This window comes from Amphiura filiformis, chromosome 7 (genome assembly GCF_039555335.1).
Source record: "Amphiura filiformis chromosome 7, Afil_fr2py, whole genome shotgun sequence".
In the NCBI taxonomy this organism is placed as follows: Eukaryota; Metazoa; Echinodermata; class Ophiuroidea; order Amphilepidida; family Amphiuridae; genus Amphiura; species Amphiura filiformis.
This window is the reverse complement of record NC_092634.1, coordinates 45419197-45441144: the sequence shown is the minus strand read 5'-3', so window position 1 is coordinate 45441144 and position 21948 is coordinate 45419197. Positions and strand designations below refer to the sequence as shown.

General features: G+C 36.5%; 1 protein-coding gene across 3 annotated transcripts in view; it reads left to right on the top strand.

Moving 5' to 3' along the window:
- LOC140157233 (uncharacterized) overlaps positions 1-21948 on the top strand; it is a 137825-nt gene that overhangs the window by 93046 nt on the left and 22831 nt on the right. Inside the window, exon 1 of one of the 3 annotated variants that reach the window (XM_072180356.1) lies at positions 13265-13387. The exons of the other annotated variants lie outside the window; for them this stretch is intronic. The gene's annotated coding sequence lies outside the window, so the exon portion shown is untranslated. Of the gene's footprint in view, positions 1-13264; positions 13388-21948 lie in introns of those variants that run through there. 3 annotated transcript variants of the gene reach the window in all.

Below are 21948 nucleotides of genomic sequence, written 5' to 3'. Positions count from 1 at the left end.
AGAGCCCAATGGAAAAAGTGCTGTCAGCAACATTGAACTGGGGCAGAGGGGTGTTGGCGATTTACATTTAGTAGGCCAGAGTGTGCCAACATTAATTTCTTTGATTGTAGGTCAAAGGTCATTAGTTCAAGTTTAGTTGGTATTCTGATATTTTGTCTCTCCATGACCTGTACAGGCAAGTTATATGCCCATATTCTTACAGGAAAGTAGTTTTGTGAAGGGGCAAAGGGACATCTTTTGGCCACAAACGTAGTAAAAAAGTATCTTCATGAATTATTATGAACTTGTTCAATGGACATACTAAAATGATGATTTAATTAATTGTGCTAATGATAATTTTGGGCACTATCTTATTTTCATATACTCACTATATAAGAAGCATGCATGATTGGTCGGGAGCCAAGCATAAACAATGTTCATGATGCAGTCATGTCTACAGTAGAATTCGATTCGACCTTTGCAGGACTTAAACCCCATTAAAAGCTATTAAACCAAGATAACACTCATTGAAAACAGCTGAACTGATTAAATCATATCTTCTCTGGTTAAATACACACAACATATGTGTCTGCTTTACACATACAATGGAGCAATGAGCTGGGATTATACTTTCAGTTGGGTGAACGATTATAAAGCGAGCGCTAGAGAACAATTGTGTGTGGTCTTTGTTTACGAAATGAGACAATTAATATGTGCTTATTGTTAACCAGCGTTCTTGAAAATGAGAAACATGGTGGTTTGCAGACTTAAGGGATCTAAAATGAGCGTTTATTGCGTTTCGACAGTATTTTTGTGGGACATGAGAGCACCTCAGACCTATCGAATTGCATTCTGAATCTGAAGCATGTCTTTCTGATATCAAATAATTTTCATTTTTTGAAAATCACAATATAATACAAATTTTATGACAAATTATAAAAATTTGATATTTTTCAAATTTTTGATATATAACAGTCCTCGAAGTAAATTATATAAATCTAATGATATATTCTTAAAGTGTATGTAGCATGGAGGAAAAGCCGACGGTCAATTGAAAATTTTGACCTTTCATATTGAAGATATGGATTTTTTTCCCAAAAAGACCTAATTTTTTTTGGTGTTTTGGGAAAAAAATCCATATCTTCAATCTAAAGGTCAAAATTTTCAATTGTTAAATTTTTAAATTGCGAATTTCAAAAAATCAAAATTATTTGATATCAGAATGACATTCTTCGTATTCAGAATGCAATTCGATATGTCTGGTGTGTTCTAATGTCCCAAAATAAATACTGTCCAAACGTTCATACCCCAGCCCTTAACACGGTTTGGAAATAATTTCTTCATATTTTTTGGTGTTATCTGTCGTTTACATATCCTTCCTAAAACACCAAAGTACGATATTTCCAAACATCTAAATTAGCTAAAAATTTAGGACATGTTACAAAACTATATTTTCTAGAACTTTAGAAGAGTACTTTTTAATATTGGCCGGTTATTTTTCACACAGCGACGTTAACTAGGCATATCCCCATACTTTTAACGTAGGCTATTTGTAGAGGTCACGCTTCAATGGGAAAGAGCACTGTGTATTTTGTATAGGAAAACGGACAGTAACTGCAGTATGTAATGCCTGGTGGCCCGGATGTGCAATCGCAGGGTAGGGAAAACGAAGGAAGTTCATTGGTTTTTTTATTTTATAGATGTTGCTTGTTAGTTTTTGCTAATTATTTTGATGAAATAAGAATCACAAAATGATCTGGTATGTATGAAGCGGCCCCTTGGGCATCAACAACCGTTTAGTCATGAAAATATATGAATCAACCCTCAATGGCGAGCGTGGGTCATCACATGGGGGGGCGAGCATGATGGGGGGGTACCGGGTCTAACGGGGGGGGGGGGCACAAGCCATTTTTCGGCAATTTTCCTATGGGATTTAAAAAAATTTCAGATCGATTGAGGGCACGTGCCCCCCGTGCCCCTATGACGCTACGCCAATGTGAACCCTTAAATTACTGTATATTGATGTTGATATGTTTTTGAAATCAATAAAAATAAAAAATATTGAAAAAATAAAAACGAAGGTGTTACTCTGTGATTTACTTTTCAAAATATTGGTCTTTGTGGTTTTGTAAATATAGAGGAATTTTTAGGGATAGTCTTATTTTGTTAGAATAATCATAATAAGGCTACAAAAAAAGAAAACTATTTTATGTTCCCGATGACCCAGAAATTTGAACAAATTCGGGAAAACATTTTTCCTGTATAAATGAATGCCAACCCAAATTTGAAAAATTTCTGGAACAAAATCTTTTTCTTGTATGGCAAAATATTTACAGTTTTTGAGTCATTTCCATAAAAAAGACAGACTGACCGACTTTCTGCCTGAAGAACTTTATACCTATTGTACCCAACTAGATTTTCATTATCGTGATATACCCAGCAAACACAAAACGTTTTCGACCTCATTCGCAAAAGGTTATAAAAGGTTGTCAGAAAACGTTTAAATGTCGGGTTATATAAAGGGTATATTAAGAGTATAAAACGTTTTCATAACCTTAAAAAACATGTTTTTATAATCTACTGCTCAGCAAACAAAAATGTTTTACAGAAAACGTTTAAATGTCGGGTTATATAAAGGGTATAAAAACGTTTTAATAACATTCCAAAAATATTCTTGTAAACTTGATACAAAACATTCTGAACAGAATGTTATTTTGGGGTTGAAAAAATATTTTGCGAAAAATGTTTGCCAAAAATATTTTCAATAACGTTTTAAAAACGTTTTCATGACCTTCATATAACCCGACATTTAAATGTTATTAAAAGGTTTTGAAAAAACATTTTAAGAACATTTCTGTGTTTGCTGGGTTCAAATATTTTAACATAATGTTATTTAAGTATTGACACAATATTTGGCAAAAATGTTTGCAAAAATAGTTTACAATAACATTTTTGAAAACATTAAAAAAATTGTTGTTGTGTGTTTTCATACAAAACGTTTTAAAACGTTATCATGACCTTTATATAACCCGACATTTTAATGTTATTAAAACGTTTTTACCTAAACCAAAAGCCAAAATATAACTTATTTAAAACGTTTTTTAAAACGTTTTTGTGTTTGCTGGGTATGTAGGCCTACTAATTGGTCTAATCTTTTCTAATAAAGAAAAGACATCCATTTTAATGAAATCAAAACCACTCATGCTTAATTTTCATAGTAGGCCTACACAATGCCATAATAGACATTGTATGTTCCATTTTTAGAAAAAAAAACCTCTGTCACTAAAAATGGACCAAATTGCCAATGTCAAAAAAATAAGCTGAGCAAAATGTAGCTGATGAGATTAATAAAAAGACCAACTAAGTCATGATCACCATTAATCGAATTGCGTCCTACGATAGCTTTCTATAGTTTCTCAAAAGTAGAGAAATTCATTAGTGTCTTTTTTCTATTCGGAATAAATGGCCTTTTGGTTGGAATTTCTTCACAGCTAGCCGTATTAAAACGGCTTCTTTTTACCTCAAACTTAACAATTAAAGGAGGATTTTGTAATCCTGGCATCTTCTTTTTATGTCATTTTCGGTAAATATCCCGAAAAAGCTTATTCCCAAAATTTCAGTTGATTCTGATTTTTGCGTTTGCGAGTTATGCATGATTGTGTGTATTACACTGCTCCATAGGCCACTGTTGTAATACTGGTATACCAGAACGAAATTCAAATTTGACGATATTTTTGCTAAACGAATTAATCTGCAAGAAATTTTTGGTATATAAACATTATGTAGCCAGAGGATTCCAGTGGTATAAAAATCTTAACTTTTTTTTGAGAAAAGTGTGGGGGGTGAGGCTGTGGATCACGAAATGCCCTTTTCATTTGTATGAAGGTAAAATATATAGCTATACCAATCTATTTAAAAAAAATAATATCGATTTGACTAATATGTATATCAGCAGTAAATAGCTACTTCATCAATTCTGATATCAGGAGTTGATAGCTACTTCATCAATACTGATATCAGGAGTTGATAGCTACTTCATCAATACTGATATCAGGAGTAGATATCAGTATTGATATCTACTCCTGATAGCTATTTCATCAATACAGAATTCAGCGGTAGGTATAGCTATTTCATCAATACTGATATCAGCAATAGATAGCTACTACATCAATAGCAATATTGGCAGTAGATAGCTACTTCATCAATACCAACATCAGCAATAGATAGATACTTCATCAATACCAGTATCAGCAGTAAATACTTCATCAAAACCAACATCAGCAGTATAGATAGCTACTTCATCAATGCCAACATCAGCAGTAGATAGCTACTTCATCAATACTATTATCAGCAGTACATACTTCATCAAAACCAACATCAGCAGTATAGATAGCTACTTCATCAATGCCAACATCAGCAGTAAATAGCTACTTCATCAATACTAGTATCAGCAGTAAATACGTCATCAATACCAATATCAGCAGTAGATAGCTACTTCGTAAAAACAATAATAATAATAATAATAATAAAAATAATAATAATAATAATAACAAATAGCAACCTTGTGTCGTCAATCCCGTGGTTACCTACGTCATCAAAACCAATATCTTCAAAACTGCTATCAGCAGTAGATAGCAACTTCATCAATACCAAATTCGGCAGTAGGTAGCTATTTCTTTAATACTGATATCAGCAGTGACTACTATATCAATAACAATATCGGCAGTAGATACTCAGCAAACCCAATAAGTTTTCGACGTTATTCTCAAAAGGTTAGAATAGGTTGCAAGAAAACAATTTAAAAAACAGAGTATAACTTTTTTTATTTTACCGTAATGTTATTCAAGTGTTGACAAAATATTTGATAACCAATTTTACAAAAAATATTTTATAATAACATTTTGACAACATTTTAAAAAATGTTGTTGTAATGTGTTTCATACAAACCGTTTTAAAAACGTTTTCATTGTACACAACATTTAATGTTATTTAAACATTTTTCCAAAACCCAAAACATAAGCGGCTTAAAACGTTTTAAAAACGTTTTGCATTTGCTAAGTAATTACCTCATTAAGGGGTACTACACCCCTGCCCAATTTTGTGCCTATTTTTGCATTTTTCTCAAAAATTATAGCGCATTGGGGACAAGTAAGATATGTATATTATAGGGCAAGGACTACAACTACTGCACTGGAAATTTTATTTCACCACAGACAACAGTTGTGGAGTTACAGTCAAAAATGAGGAAAACCAATATTTGATCAATAAATCAATAACTACTTGCTTTGAGTTGCTGAATTTTCAGTACAGTAGTTGTAGTCCTTGCCCTATAATATACATATCTTACCTGTCACCAATGTGCTATAAATTTTGAGAAAAATGCAAAAATAGGCACGAAATTGGCCAGGGGTGTAGTACCCCCTTAATATCAGCAGTAGATCGCTACTTCATCAATACTGATATCAGCAGTGTATACTTCATCAATACTGATATCAGCAGTGTATACTTCATCAATACTGATATCAGCAGTGTATACTTCATCAATACTGATATCAGCAGTGTATACTTCATCAATACTGATATCAGCAGTGTATACTTCATCAATACTGATATCAGCAGTGTATACTTCATCAATACTGATATCAGCAGTGTATACTTCATCAATACTGATATCAGCAGTGTATACTTCATCAATACTGATATCAGCAGTGTATACTTCATCAATACTGATATCAGCAGTGTATACTTCATCAATACTGATATCAGCAGTGTATACTTCATCAATACTGATATCAGCAGTGTATACTTCATCAATACTGATATCAGCAGTGTATACTTCAACAATAATGATATCAGCAGTGTATACTTCATCAATACTGATATCAGCAGTGTATACTTCATCAATACTGATATCAGCAGTGTATACTTCATCAATACTGATATCAGCAGTGTATACTTCATCAATACTGATATCAGCAGTGTATACTTCATCAATACTGATATCAGCAGTGTATACTTCATCAATACTGATATCAGCAGTGTATACTTCATCAATACTGATATCAGCAGTGTATACTTCATCAATACTGATATCAGCAGTGTATACTTCATCAATACTGATATCAGCAGTGTATACTTCATCAATACTGATATCAGCAGTGTATACTTCATCAATACTGATATCAGCAGTGTATACTTCATCAATACTGATATCAGCAGTGTATACTTCATCAATACTGATATCAGCAGTGTATACTTCATCAATACTGATATCAGCAGTGTATACTTCATCAATACTGATATCAGCAGTGTATACTTCATCAATACTGATATCAGCAGTTATATACTTCATCAATACTGATATCAGCAGTGTATACTTCATCAATACTGATATCAGCAGTGTATACTTCATCAATACTGATATCAGCAGTGTATACTTCATCAATACTGATATCAGCAGTGTATACTTCATCAATACTGATATCAGCAGTGTATACTTCATCAATACTGATATCAGCAGTGTATACTTCATCAATACTGATATCAGCAGTGTATAATAATAATAATAATAATAATAATAATAATAATAATTTATTACTTCAATACTGATATCAGCAGTGTATACTTCATCAATACTGATATCAGCAGTAGATAGCTACTTTATCAATACCAATATCATCAGTAGACAGTTACTTCATCAATACATACCGATAAGGCCAAAAAAAAGTTGTTTGTTTGTCCTCCACCGCCCGCTCCTCAGTTTAAGGCCTGACCAATATTTTTTTTTTCAATTTTTTTTTTTGAATAAATAAAAATCCAATTTTTTTTTTCAGATTTGGAGTATCTCTTGACCTAGTTAGAGCTAAATGGTAGGATCATTCATGGTTTAAAACCCCCCCAAAAAAAAAAACCCAAACAACTTATGTCTTCAATATGCAAAGTTTTAATTTGTGTTCATGTCATAATCTATTATATGATTTCAAAATACATTGGATTTACATCCATTTTTAAATCATTAAAAGACTAGGACTTGAACACAAATTATAACTTTGCATATTAAAGAAACAAAATGTTGGTTTTTTTTAAAGTCACCATGAATGATTGTAGCTTTTAGCTCTAGCTAGGTCCAGGAATATGCTAAATCAAAAAATATCCACCCGTCCGGACCTCCTCTTTCAAAGCTGTGGAGGACAAACAAACATTTTTTTTTCCTAACTGCAGTAGAGAGCAGTATATATCAGCAGGCTATCAGCAACAGACAGCTGCTTCATCAATACCCAGATCAGCAACAGATAGTTACTTCATCAATAGCAATATCAGTAGATATCATCTTGCTAGGATGCTGAATGACCTGGATTTTGCTGATGATATTACCCTGTTGGAATCTTCTATAGACCGGGCCCAGTCACAGCTTACTAGGACTACAACAGCAGCAGCAGATCTAGGCCTTGTCATCAGCGCACCTAAGACAGAATATATGACTGCAAACTGTAACGCCCAGCCAGCACTTGAAGTCTATGGTACTTGGTAGTACCATCAACCATGTCACAGACTTCAAGTACTTGCGTTCCAAGATGGGCTCTAGTGTTGGAGACCTAAAAAGAAGAAAAGCACTAGCCTGGGCCGCTTTCTGGAAACTGGAACACCTTTGGAGAAGCCCATCCCTGCCAATTGGAACAAAAATCAAGCTGTTTGAGACAGCTTGTATCACAGTCCTTCTGTACGGGTGCGAGTCATGGGTAATCACAAGGAAAAACAAGATCAATGCCTTTGCAACATCTTGCTACAGAGTCATGTTAAACATCAAGCGTGTGGATCGGATCCCAAATGAAACCATCTACAATCTGACCAACACCTCTCCACTGGTTGCCAGAGTCAAGATTCATCAACTCAAATTTCTCGGCCATATAGGGGTACTGCGTCTTGAAGATGACGAGCCTGTGAAAGAATGTGCCCTTTATATTCCACCACATGGGAAGAGGAAACCGGGACGGCCGCGGACACTGTACTTACAGTATGTACAGCACCTCCTGGGAAATACTGAAGGGATGCTGCAGCCGAACAAAATTGTTTCGCTTGCCCAAGATCGCAACAGTTGGAGAAAGCTTGTAGTGGCCTGCTCCGCAGCCGACTGATGATGATGATCATCATCTTCCATCAATACTGCTATCAGCAGCAGGTAGCTACATCATCAATACTGATATCAGCTATATCCATAGCAATATCGGCAGTAGATTGCTACTTCATCAATATACCGATATCAGCAGTAGATGTACCTACTTCATCGATACAAATATCAGCACTAGATAGCTACTTCATAAATACCGATATCAGCAACAGATAGCTAGGTCTACTTCCAGTGGCGGCATTACGGGGGCATTTGCCCTCCCCCAAATATTTTTCATGCCCCCCCAGGTTTAAGGTAAAACCTCCAAATTACGTAAATTTGCGCAAAATTTGTTGATTTTGCCCCGCCCCCGAAATTCACTTTGCTCCCCCCAATGCCCCCTGAAAAAAAATTCCTGGTGCCACTACTGCCTACTTCATCAATACCGATATCATCAACGGATAGTTACTTCATCAATAGCAATATCGGCAGTTATATATGCAGTTACTTCATCAACATCAATAGGCCTATCAGTTGATATCTACTCCCATCAATATTGCTATCAGCAGCATAAGATAGCTTGTCGCTAACACTGATACCGTGGATGTAGTGTAAATCGGTCAATTCCACATTTTGCGAGTGTGAGTGTTTGGTGGGGCACCCTGGGGGTTTCTGCCCTCGGAGTCAGAAAATTTGGCAAATATAGGTCAGCATCAAAACACCTGAAGATGCAAACCAGCTGCAAGAAGATCTAAACAGCCTGGAAGATTGGGCTCATCAGTGGCAGATGACATTCAATGCCAAAGTGTTACACTATGAGGATCCACAGGAAGAAAAAGCCAATCATCCACAAATACATCATGGCCTAAATATACAGTTTCTTCACCAGGACCATAAGAGAATGGGATGCGCTCCCCGAAGCCATCATCGAACTGCCCACCATAGAGCGTCAAGGGAGCCATCAGCAGACATGTCAGAGAGTTTTTACTTGCACCAAACCAGCACCTGTAAATTTGGAGAGCACTTTTGCACAGAGTCCACTGTTGTACCGGTAGTCACCGCACCAAAGTCTTCATCCAGATGCTAAACAGGCTTTGATGAGTAGCAGCATAGAAGTAGCCTTGAAGTAACAAACACTCATTTATCACCGTGATTAGGGGGGGGGGGGCTGAAAGGTATTCCAGCCCTGCACCAAAATTATTGAGGGGCTGAGCTCACCTCTCCCCAAGCCCCGGTTCCTAAGCCCATGGTGATAGAGACTGGAATCAGGTAGTCCTTTCTCGTTATAGGCCTACCTAAAAGGCTAGAGCAAATATCGTGAATATTGCTTGTAGGCCTACCGAAAAAGATAATCGAGTCTTTACATCGAAATGGCATTTCCTGAACTAGACGTAGGCCTAAAAATAAAAAGTTCATAGAAATAAAATTGCAATTTCAATGCTAAAATTAACCAAATTTACAACTTTCCAAGGGGACGTCTCGCAGGTCTTCTCACATAATTACTTTATCGAGATAAATTCGTGCATAGCGCGCGGCAATTTGGCAATTTAATACTAAATGGGCCAGAATGGGGTTAATTTTGGGTCTAAAATACACCAAAATGATGATGAAAATCGTAAATTTTGTCACACTATTTCCGTCAACTGAGTAAGGGAGATGACTGACTGCCACCTTGCCCCATAGCTAATCTCCATTGGTTCTGATGAAGGGCGCGGTGCGGAGGGGTGATGGGATGCGCACATATATATTTTGTCGATCTTGCAAATTCATTTTGTACATCACCTCAACAGCTCTCAACGCGCTTGGCCAACATTATTGTAGGCCCAATATACCGGCCCAATAGGGCCTATATTACGAAATTATTGCAGTTTTTATCCCCTCACCATCATGTGCATAGACTATGCCATAGTCTATTTTTGATAAATAAAAGCATGTTAATCATGATGAAAGCATTCAGTTGAACTCGAAATTATACTGATATTTAATACATCAAAATACTAGTATAAAATTGTTATGAAAAAGTTAATATAATTATATTAGTGACAGTAAAAGTAAAGTGGCTTATATTATTGAATGCAACATATCATAATGTCATAATTGTATTGGCACTTCAGTACTGAACAATTCTGATTTTAGAATCTGCCAGTTTATTAATCGCGAAATTCCAGGCTAAAAATAGACTATGGACATTCAATTAAAAACGTGATTCTGAACAGGCAAAGTCCCTAACACTCACACTGTCAATCATACTTGTTTATCAATCAAATTTAACCGCAAGCAAATACAAGACGCGCTCATTGACTTACTGACGCGTTCATGCAATTACACAACACAAAGGCGGTGTAGGCCACATACTTGTGTACCATGTAGTTATTAATGGTAATGACAGGTACCGGAGGATTTAAACCATAACGAGATCTGGGCGACCAATCACAAGCCAGATCCATTTAAAGATGAAGTACATCATCGCCAAATTTAGTAGGCCATATTTCGGACAATCTCATCCATAGAAGCTCATAGACAGCCGTGTTAAGCATGTAAACCGCAATCCAATGTCAGTAGTCCACTTGGGAAGCTAACAAACAGAGGGAGTAGGGTGACTGAAAAGATCAGATGTGAAAATCTATCAATTGTGCACACATTAATTAAATCAGAGTTTTAAGCTTAAATACAATATCCAGAGTATGCACAATGGGCAAGTGGACTACGGGGTAGTCTATCATGTGCATGATGTGAGAGACACATCTTATAATACTCTCACCCCTCTTCCACCTCTCCCCTCCCTCCATCTTCCCCCTCTCACTCTCTCTTCCCCTTCTCTCCCCTTTCTCTCTTCCTTTTTCTCTCTTTTCCCTTTTTTAGGGGGGGGGGCGGCTAAATATTGACATGAAAATTTCGTGGACAGTGCAAATTAAATACCCCTCAAATTTCACGGACAGTGCAAATTAAATACCCCTGGTAAAACTGCGCAATTTGGTAGCTCTCATGGTTGTCAACTTTTGTGTTGAGTTGGGGGGGGGGTGGTCACAGTTGCACCCCACCCCATGGCGACGGCCTTGTTCCTCCCTTTCGATCCCTTTTCCCTCCCCTTCCCCTTTTTCTTTCCCCTTTCCTTCCCCTTCTCTTTCTCCTCCCCTTTCTATTCTCTTCTCTTTCTCTCTCTCCTTCCCCTTCTTTCTCTCTCTCCTCCCCTTCTTCTCGTCCCTATTTTTCCGCTTTTCCGTTCTCATTTGAGGTGTCCGGGGGGAGTCTACCTCTACGCTACGCTACTGGTCGCACACCCGCACCCCGCACCCCTCCCCTTCGTACGGGCCTGAAGATAGCCCGAGAAAAATAGATAGAGAAGCGACACTCTCTGCAAACTGCCTATACCGTGCTATACGGCAGTTGAAGACATCTAATACAGCAGAGTGAGCAGACAGTACATGTACAATGTGATGCACTCATTTATAATTAGGATTACGTCATTGCCAGAGCTTTGTTTTGTGAGCGGTACAAAGCGTATAAGTCCGCCCACCGCTGTCAATCATTCTAATGAACAAATAAACAAGCTCTGGCAATGACGTAATCCTAATTATAAATGAAAGAATCACATTGTACATGTACTGTCTGCTGTACTACTGTCTGTTCAATTAGCTTAGATTCTTGAATTTTTAAGATATTTGAAAAAATGAATAATGGTGGCGAAAGTCATCAAAGAAAAGTGTTAGCACAGCCTTAGACCCAACGTGATTTATACTTTTCAAATTCCAAAGTTCAATTTAAAACCCCATTTGTATTCAATTTTGCCCCATTTTAGGCAGTTACTTGGGTCCACCAAAAGGGTTCGCGACCTTTTTACAAATCGAGTGGGACCGTCGGTACATTCTCAACTTAGGGCATAGACCATATCCAATTTAGCAAAACAATCTGTCCACCAATCTGTCCTGCCATTTCAATTGTTATACCGTTCCGGTTATTGGATAGGTTCTATAGGTGATGATGGTCCACCGGTTTTTGTTACACGAAATTATATGGCGCGATTACGTTTAATGCATAACATTATTCTGAGCATTATTTATTTTCCTAAACAATGACATTAAAATTATGGATTTCGTTTTTATTTCAATACAGGTTTACAATGTAAATTGAGTTTTGTTTAATACCACCATTCCTTCCCAAGAATATCAGCATTCGCTTGACATTTTCAGATACAGTGACTTTACAAGAATTGTTTTCTGTAACCTGATTGTTTTAAATAATATTTTCTGTCACAAAAGTTCTTTTGTTTCACAGTTTTTTCAGTTTGTATTCAACAAACAAAACGAAATAACAAATTGAAAATAAATGTGTAGTTTTATAATAGGCCTATTATAGGCCTATACCTTCTCAGAGCCATTCGCACAATAAATAAATAAATAAATAAAGAAAGAAAGAAAGAAAGAAAGAAAGAAAGAAAGAAAGAAAGAAAGAAAGAAAGAAAGAAAGAAAAAGAAAGAAAGAAAGAAAGAAAGAAAGAAAGAAAGAAAGAAAGAAAGAAAGAAAGAAAGAAAGAAAGAAAGAAAGAAAAGAAAGAAAGAAGGAATGTATTTATATAAGCTGGGCCTATTTTAGAAAACCTTAGTTCATAAATAATAACGTAATGTTTCAACAGTAGGGTTTCAACACAAATTATGCATAGACCTACTGGCAAATATTTTGCTGGACAATACTTCCTGATGCGGATGGTCGAATAAATACTATCTCTGCACATTGTGACATTCGTCCCCATCGCTCTAAATGGATTGATTCAAAAAAGTTTATGGTACCCGACGTTCTACGGCTTTTTATGAAAATATCGCGGGAAAAGACCAAAATTGAATACAAATGGGGTTTTAAATTGAACTTAAGAATTTGAAAAGTATAAATCACGTTAGGTCTAAGGCTGTGCTAACAATTTTCTTTGATGACTTTGACCACAATTTTTTATTTTTTTCAAATATCTTAAAAATTCAAGAATCTAAGCTAATTGAACAGACAGTCTATGTCTTCCAACAAGTGCCGGAGTGTCGCGGTCCTGAGATAGCTCCCAAAACATTTCATGATTTTAGGAGGCGCTATTACACAAACTGGATGGTAACACAGGCTGTCCATTCCTCACAAATGGACCACAGGCTACGCTGCACATGCGCACCACGAAATTGTCAATCATATTTTTTTTTACCAGTCTGCATGTCTCTGCTCCACGCTAAAACTTCCAAATCACAAATTTTTGTTGTGAAAGAAGCATATTATTTACGACAGCAAGTCATTCTGGATGTAGTTATCATAAAGTGTTATCAGGTAACGTTTTACATTCCTTTTGCGGTACCTCAAAGTCCAGGGCCCCAAAAAATGTTGACTCTTTCTGGGACCTTAAATTGTAATGGCAAATATTTTCTGTCAAATATGTGCGCGAAGCGCACATCACGAGCGCGTAGCGCGAAGTCCCCACGGCTGGGGTCCAGGGCCCGCCTTAGGGCCCTGGAAGCCAAAGGTATTTTGATGCTCTCTGGTGCGATCTGGGCCTAGTTTTGGACCATCTTTGGAAATGTTTAGGACTTTAAATTTCAAAACACATTAACACATATAGCATAAAATGACCTGCTATTGATAAAAATTGTGTGAAAATATGTAATGTTGCACCTTTAAATGGGTACCTTTTGTATTATTACAGTATGATATGAGTATAGTATTAGTATCAAAGAATACGAAGATGCTACACCTTAATCACCCATCTTCTTGTCACATTACAATGAAAATAATAAATCATACTACAACAAAACTATTTATCATTTGCATCTGATTTCTTCATGAGTTTCTGCAAAATTCGGCGGCCATGCCAGCCATACCAATGCATACAGGCCCGGTCCCATCGTTGAATATTGTTGAATACGGCCAGTTTGAAAGTTGTTATTTGATGGAATCAAGTTCAGTAATATCCAGAAAATGATAGATAAATAAATGAAATCATTCACTCACCTTGGTATGTGATCAATCATTCGATCCGTGACAATATAATATGACACTGACAGCCAAGGGTAGCGCTAGGTCCAAAAGCTCGGGGTCCCAAGGGACCCCTGAGCTAACAAAAATGCAAAAATGGGGGTCCCTAAAGAAATATCGGGGTCCCAACTATTCATAATTGTCTAGCCAATTCAATCTATTTGTGTAATACCATACTATTTTTTTTTGGGGGGCAGGGGTTTATTAAAATATTATTGTATTTTTTTGTTTTTTCTTTCATTCTTTTTTTTTTTTTCTTTTCTTTTCTTTCTTTCTTTTTTTTCTTTTTTTTTTTCTTTTTTTTTTTCTTTTTTTTTTCTTTCTTTTTTTCTTTTTTTTTTTTTTTTTTTTTTTTTTTTTTTTTTTCTTTCTTTTTTTTTTTCTTTCTTTTTTTTTTTTTCTTTTATTCTTTCTTTTTTTTTTTTTTTTTTTTTTTTTTTTTTTCCTTTTATTTTTTATTTCAATCAAATTAGTATAATTACCTAATATTTACCGCCCGCTACTGGCTGCCCAATAATACTTTTTATACTGCCCTCTATTTTCTGTAGTTACCAGTATAAAACATATTACATTACAATGGCTGCCAGAGATCTCGCCGTATTTTCGCGATATCACAGCTGTTTTGCTGTCAAAATTTTCACTCATAAAGCAGTATTACTGTGCATAATATTAATTATTGAAGTAAATAAGGCCATAATTTGGTATTTCAGGGGTTCAGTTGCTTCGAAAATGATGTGCATAATGCAAGTTGAGGAAACTTTTGAGCCTAGTTTTATGAAACCTGGATATAGAAAACAACATGTGGGAATTTTTGTTGCGTACGACGGGACGCAATAACTCACTGCTTTTGCAATATTTATGCGTGAGATTCGGGTTTTGGTGGGTCCGGGGCCTAGCGCGACCCTTGCTGACAGCATGCCTTCCGGCTGTGTTTACGTTTGCTTCGCTTCACGAGTCAGCATTGCCTCGTTCGTAAAATAGCTTGACAATAAAACCCTTTTTTTTTCAAAAAGGACTTAAAAGTTGATACTAAGGCAGAAACAAAATGAGAAATATTTCTTGATGCTGGGAATACCATTTTCATACGAAACTCATACCAAACAATAATTAAATTAAGCAAGATAATTATGTCTAAAAATAGCGTGTTGGGTGTCTGTCATTTAATACTGGTCTCTTCCGCATGCATCGTATTGTGTCAATCCGGGTACTTGGAGCACGTGGGCGAAGTAGGCTCACAAAGACTGTACAAAAGACTAACGTTGTCCTTGCAGAATTTTAATGAGCACCGAGTCGCTGACGACGGCCACGACGCACTGAGTTTATTTTATGGATAATAATGACTGAAATTGAACATGGAGATAGGGAACGGGAACGGGAAAATGGACAAAGAGGCATATAATATTAGGTGGAAAACAATAAATAATAAATCTTGAAGTTGAGTTTGAGAGTTTGAAACTTACAATTTTTGCGATTTTTTTTTTTTTTTTTTTTTTCATTTTTTTTTTTTTTATTGGCTTAAAATTTTTCTGCAGCTGTTAATTTCTTTCTGGGACCGCCGGTCCCGCGGTCCCGTGGATTTTGTGGGCCTGCCTCAAACCAGAGAAGATGTCAAATGCAAATCCACTATATGCTGGCTGCATTGTCCATGATGTTGGCCATGTCATGTTTGTGTATCATGGTATGCTTATATCAGGTGGCATGAAATGCCACACTGATATATTGTTGAGTAGGCAAATCAGGCAATTCTTCTTCCGATTCTATTGTCAAACCATCTTTTAAAATGCTACTATAGCCAAAATAATTAATTCTCGATCATGAGAGCTAGTTCGCAACGCATAAACTTAAAGGCAGAAAGGTGAACCTCATTGAAAATAAAGTTATATATCAATGGAAAGCTTATGATGTCAGGAAGCAGAAAAGAATATTTTTTATTTGCCTAACGTACCAGGCTAGACAAAATCTCCATGCAAAGATTGGATATTGGCACCCCCTCTAAATTACAAAACGAAATCGTTCAAATTGGGCGCTTTCGTTGATGACGTCAGCTCGGGGACACACAGTTACTTCCGGGTTTGATTGTAAACACAATGTCCATGCATTACTGTGGCATGCATCGGGCCAATGTACGAATTAAGTCATTGTCAACTTACTTTACATGAAAAATATCTTCAATAAAATAAGAATAACATGAAGGAAACATCATGATCAAATCAAGAATGAAGTTCCTGAATAAAGTGTGTGGATAAAAATGGAAAAAGTGCTGGCCTGGGTGATTTGGGATAGGCCAAGCCATCCACGATATGCATATAGGGAATATTACAGTAAAGCACGAAGAGCGAAGATTAGCCGAAGAACCGGAATGAAAACAGATTGCAAAAATAACTGCTAGTGCTACCAGTTCAGATCGTCACACCAAGTTGAGATAAACTTATCACAATGAGAAAATGAAGGAATAGAATAAGGTACATGTACGGGATTTTTTAATTATTTCTTAGCTTTACAACCGGTCATGTATGATAGGCGAACTCGTAGATACATACGGGATGAACTCAGTGACTGACTGAGTCTCAGTGGCCGAGTGTTCGGTATCCGCGACTGTACTGTACTTGCAGACAAAATGACCGATTTGATATTCACATTCTGATATTTCCAACTTATTGCTACTTCATCAGCAAAATTTATTCCTGTAAATGTTCCAAATATCAAGGAACGATTGATCAAATCAGCTAATACACAGAGAAGTGCTCCCGGAAGACGAAGGCTAGCGCTGTTTCGGCATATCCGGCTCGCAGACATCAGCTCCTGCAATTTCTTCAGTATTTCGCTACTACCATCATCCATACAACAATTACATGGATGTTTTTCTTTTTCAGTATGGCTACACCGATTGTGCTATCATCAAGAACTGTGACAGAAATGACAATATTATAATTTGGATTTCAGAATTCCATCAAATAACGGTCTACCAAGCCTAAAGTGTATTTATAAAGTATTTGTTTCTTTCAATTGTCAATTCATGGAAAGAATATTTTCCGCAATGAATGATATCCGACCGGGGAATGATCACGGCGCTAGATATGAAAACCTTTTATGCGCTGGATTTAATGAAATCTTTTTTGATTACTGCAAGACAATATTTTTTAGAAATCAGATATTTTAAAATGAATCAAGAACAGTGAATGTCACTTGATAAGCAAGTATTTAATTTGATGTTTATATTATTATGCCATGACCGGTCACCGGTCGCAGCAAGCATTTGCGCATGGAATTGATCACAGCGCGAAATTCGAACTCAATAACCCAATTATACCCAGCCAGTTTCGACTGATTTTGTCCAAAATTTACGGAAAATTTATGTGTTGACAATAATTCTATTATTTGCAACTTGAATATTCCTCTATAATTTCAAGCTTAATTGCGAAAATGCATACAAAAGCAGACTTGATCAAATCTGCTGCAACACACACCGCACCGCAAGTACTATACCGGAGGACGAACTTGGCGACTCGCGACTCGCTGTGTTTGCGCATATCCACCTTGGTCGGGTAAATGCTATTTCTTCAGCAGCAATTTACGCATCGTGTTCAGTATAAATCCATACTGAACATGAATGTTTCACTTTTTCAGTACCGTACACTGAGTGTACTATCATTAAAGAATCGTGACACAAGTGACAATATTTTAATTTTATTAAGATTTCAGAATTCCATCTACTATATAAGCCTCAATTATACTTATTTTATAATAAAGTATGTTTCTTTCAATCGTGATTGCGTGGAAAGAATGTATTTACCGCAACTTATGCGCTAAATATGAAAACCTTTATGGGCTGGATTTGATGAAATCGGCGGTTTTTTTTATTAATTTTTTGATTACTGCAAGACGATATTTTTAAATATCAGATATTTTCAAATGAATCAAGAATAGAAATGTCACAAACAAGTATGTAATTTGTTTTTCGATCATGTTTATTCAGTCCATGACATGAGTGGTAGCAGCTGCGGTAACAGCAAGTTTGCGCATGGAATTGATCCCAGCGCGAAATTCAAACTCAATTACCCAATTATACCCAGCGAGTTATGACTGATTTTGTCAAAAATTTACGGAAAGTTTATGTGCTGACAATAATTCTATTATTTCTATTATATAGAAGGGACCAGCAACTTGAAGATTCCTCTAATTTCAAGCTTTATTGTGAAAATCAGACTTGCCGGGCAGCTTGCAAAATACAGGAAGCAAGTCTTGTTTACATGTTTCCGAGTAGGATCACGTGACTGCGAACCCTGAGCTTACGTCACGAGCATTCTCAAGGTCATAGACGATTGATTTGGGTGCTTTTTGGGCGACTTAAAAAAGACCAAGAATTCATTCATTTTTTTAATTTTTCAGCTTTATTGAAAATCAAAAAAATCGGAAAAAATAATTTTTAGTATCCTGACATCATAAGCTTTCCATTGATATATAACTTTATTTTCAATGAGGTTCACCTTTACAAAACCGGGCAAAACAGACACGTCATTTATCGGTATGACATTTTCGTATTGGTGCTGCCCTATTTAAGTTTGCACTGAAGTGCCATCTCAATTTTGGTGCGCCGATTTGGATCATGTGCTAATGAATTTTGATTTATTCTGGATAAATAAAAAAGTATTAATTACAATTTCAAGCATAGTTGTTTAGGCAAGAAGTACAAGAAGCTGTGTAATTAATATTATGATAAACATGCAACTATTTAAGCCACAGGACTTGACAGGAGCCTTGTATTTTTTAGTGCAAACTCTAATTGAAATCATGCAATGACGTTGCACTAGCTTTTCGTATACAGATCATCCCATATACCGTACTAGCAGAGCTAAGTACGGTATGGGCTCCTCGTACTACATGAGAGCCAACTTGTAGGTATGCCAGGTGAATTCAAATTTGCCATCAAACTGCATCATTTTATATATCAAATTAAAGCCCTTGAGTAAAGAAAGCCAACACTGAAAACCTTTTTGTCATAGCACGTTCCGTAGCAAAGTTACATCTACATGTAGTCAAAGATTGACTTTCATCAAAAAGATTCTGCTAGCAAAATTCCCCAAAACAGCATTACGGGGGTGTTTCTAGATCTTAGTCTCATGACGATAGCAGCTTTTTTAAATGGAACTGCTATCAAAATCCCTCTGAAATTCCATGTGCGAGTCTCTCATCACCAAAAAAAATCATATATATTTGGGTCAAGTGAAGTATAGACAACATATTTATGAAGGTTTCCTTGAGCAAGAGGTTCTTTTAAATTTCAATGTAAATTTGTATTGCCGGTTTAGGCCATTTTGGTTGACTAGCAAATGTGTTAACTGAGGTTTCCCTGTCATACCTACAACTTGGGTACGCACGCTTTATTTGCGTTGAGCGTACTACGCAAATACCGGCACTTACGGCGCAAACACAGCTTTTGAGAATTGACCAATCACACGGTTGTTGCTAGGCAAAGTCAATGTTCGGCCATGCAGGTCGCGCTGTCGTGTTATTCTATGAAAAGTGCGCTGACGCAGAAGGTACATCCTCTCATGACAATTTGTTATTTTAGCTATAGTGCCAGATGCTACACCCATCGAATGTGTGTCATCGGCCCGGTCATCGGCCCTCAGACACACACACACAGGCATAGAGTTCTGCAGCAGCATGTTTTGTTGACATTAAATACTGTAATTTTTATTTCATTTGACAGTAACTAATCCGCTGTGTTTGCGCATATCCACCTTGGTCGGGTAAATGCTATTTCTTCAGCAGCAATTTACGCATCGTGTTCAGTATAAATCCATACTGAACATGAATGTTTCACTTTTTCAGTACCGTACACTGAGTGTACTATCATTAAAGAATCGTGACACAAGTGACAATATTTTAATTTTATTAAGATTTCAGAATTCCATCTACTAAGCCTCAATTATACTTATTTTATAATAAAGTATGTTTCTTTCAATCGTGATTGCGTGGAAAGAATGTATTTACCGCAATGCGCTAAATATGAAAACCTTTATGGGCTGGATTTGATGAAATCGGCGGTTTTTTTAAATTAATTTTTTGATTACCGCAAGACGATATTTTTAAATATCAGATATTTTCAAATGAATCAAGAATAGAAATGTCACAAACAAGTATGTAATTTGTTTTTCGATCATGTTTATTCAGTCCATGACATGAGTGGTAGCAGCTGCGGTAACAGCAAGTTTGCGCATGGAATTGATCCCAGCGAAATTCAAACTCAATTACCCAATTATACCCAGCGCAGTTATGACTGATTTTGTCAAAAATTTACGGAAAGTTTATGTGCTGACAATAATTCTATTATTTCTATTATATAGAAGGGACCAGCAACTTGAAGATTCCTCTAATTTCAAGCTTTATTGTGAAAATCAGACTTGCCGGGCAGCTTGCAAAATACAGGAAGCAAGTCTTGTTTACATGTTTCCGAGTAGGATCACGTGACTGCGAACCCTGAGCTTACGTCACGAGCATTCTCAAGGTCATAGACGATTGATTTGGGTGCTTTTTGGGCGCCTTAAAAAGACCAAAATTCATTCATTTTTTTAATTTTTCAGCTTTATTGGCCATCAAAAAATCGGAAAAATAATTTTTAGTATCCTGACATCATAAGCTTTCCATTGATATATAACTTTATTTTCAATGAGGTTCACCTTTACAAAACCGGGCAAAACAGACACGTCATTTATCGGTATGACATTTTTCGTATTGGTGCTGCCCTATTTAAGTTTGCACTGAAGTGCCATCTCAATTTTGGTGCGCCGATTTGGATCATGTGCTAATGAATTTTGATTTATTCTGGATAAATAAAAAAGTATTAATTACAATTTCAAGCATAGTTGTTTAGGCAAGAAGTACAAGAAGCTGCGTAATTAATATTATGATAAACATGCAACTATTTAAGCCACAGGAGCCTTGTATTTTTAGTGCAAACTCTAATTGAAATCATGCAATGACGTTGCACTAGCTTTTCGTATACAGATCATCCCATACCGTACTAGCAGAGCTAAGTACGGTATGGGCTCCTCGTACTACATGAGAGCCAACTTGTAGGTATGCCAGGTGAATTCAAATTTGCCATCAAACTGCATCATTTTGTATATCAAATTAAAGCCCTTGAGTAAAGAAAGCCAACACTGAAAACCTTTTTGTCATAGCACGTTCCGTAGCAAAGTTACATCTACATGTAGTCAAAGATTGACTTTCATCAAAAAGATTCTGCTAGCAAAATTCCCCAAAACAGCATTACGGGGGTGTTTCTAGATCTTAGTCTCATGACGATAGCAGCTTTTTAAAATGGAACTGCTATCAAAATCCCTCTGAAATTCCATGTGCGAGTCTCTCATCACCAAAAAAAATCATATATATTTGGGTCAAGTGAAGTATAGACAACATATGAAGGTTTCCTTGAGCAAGAGGTTCTTTTAAATTTCAATGTAAATTTGTATTGCCGGTTTAGGCCATTTTGGTTGACTAGCAAATGTGTTAACTGAGGTTTCCCTGTCATACCTACAACTTGGGTACGCACGCTTTATTTGCGTTGCGCGTACTACGCAAATACCGGCACTTACGGCGCAAACACAGCTTTTGAGAATTGACCAATCACACGGTTGTTGCTAGGCAAAGTCAATGTTCGGCCATGCAGGTCGCGCTGTCGTGTTATTCTATGAAAAGTACGCTGACGCAGAAGGTACATCCTCTCATGACAATTTGTTATTTTAGCTATAGTGCCAGATGCTACACCCATCGAATGTGTGTCATCGGCCCGGTCATCGGCCCTCAGACACACACACACAGGCATAGAGTTCTGCAGCAGCATGTTTTGTTGA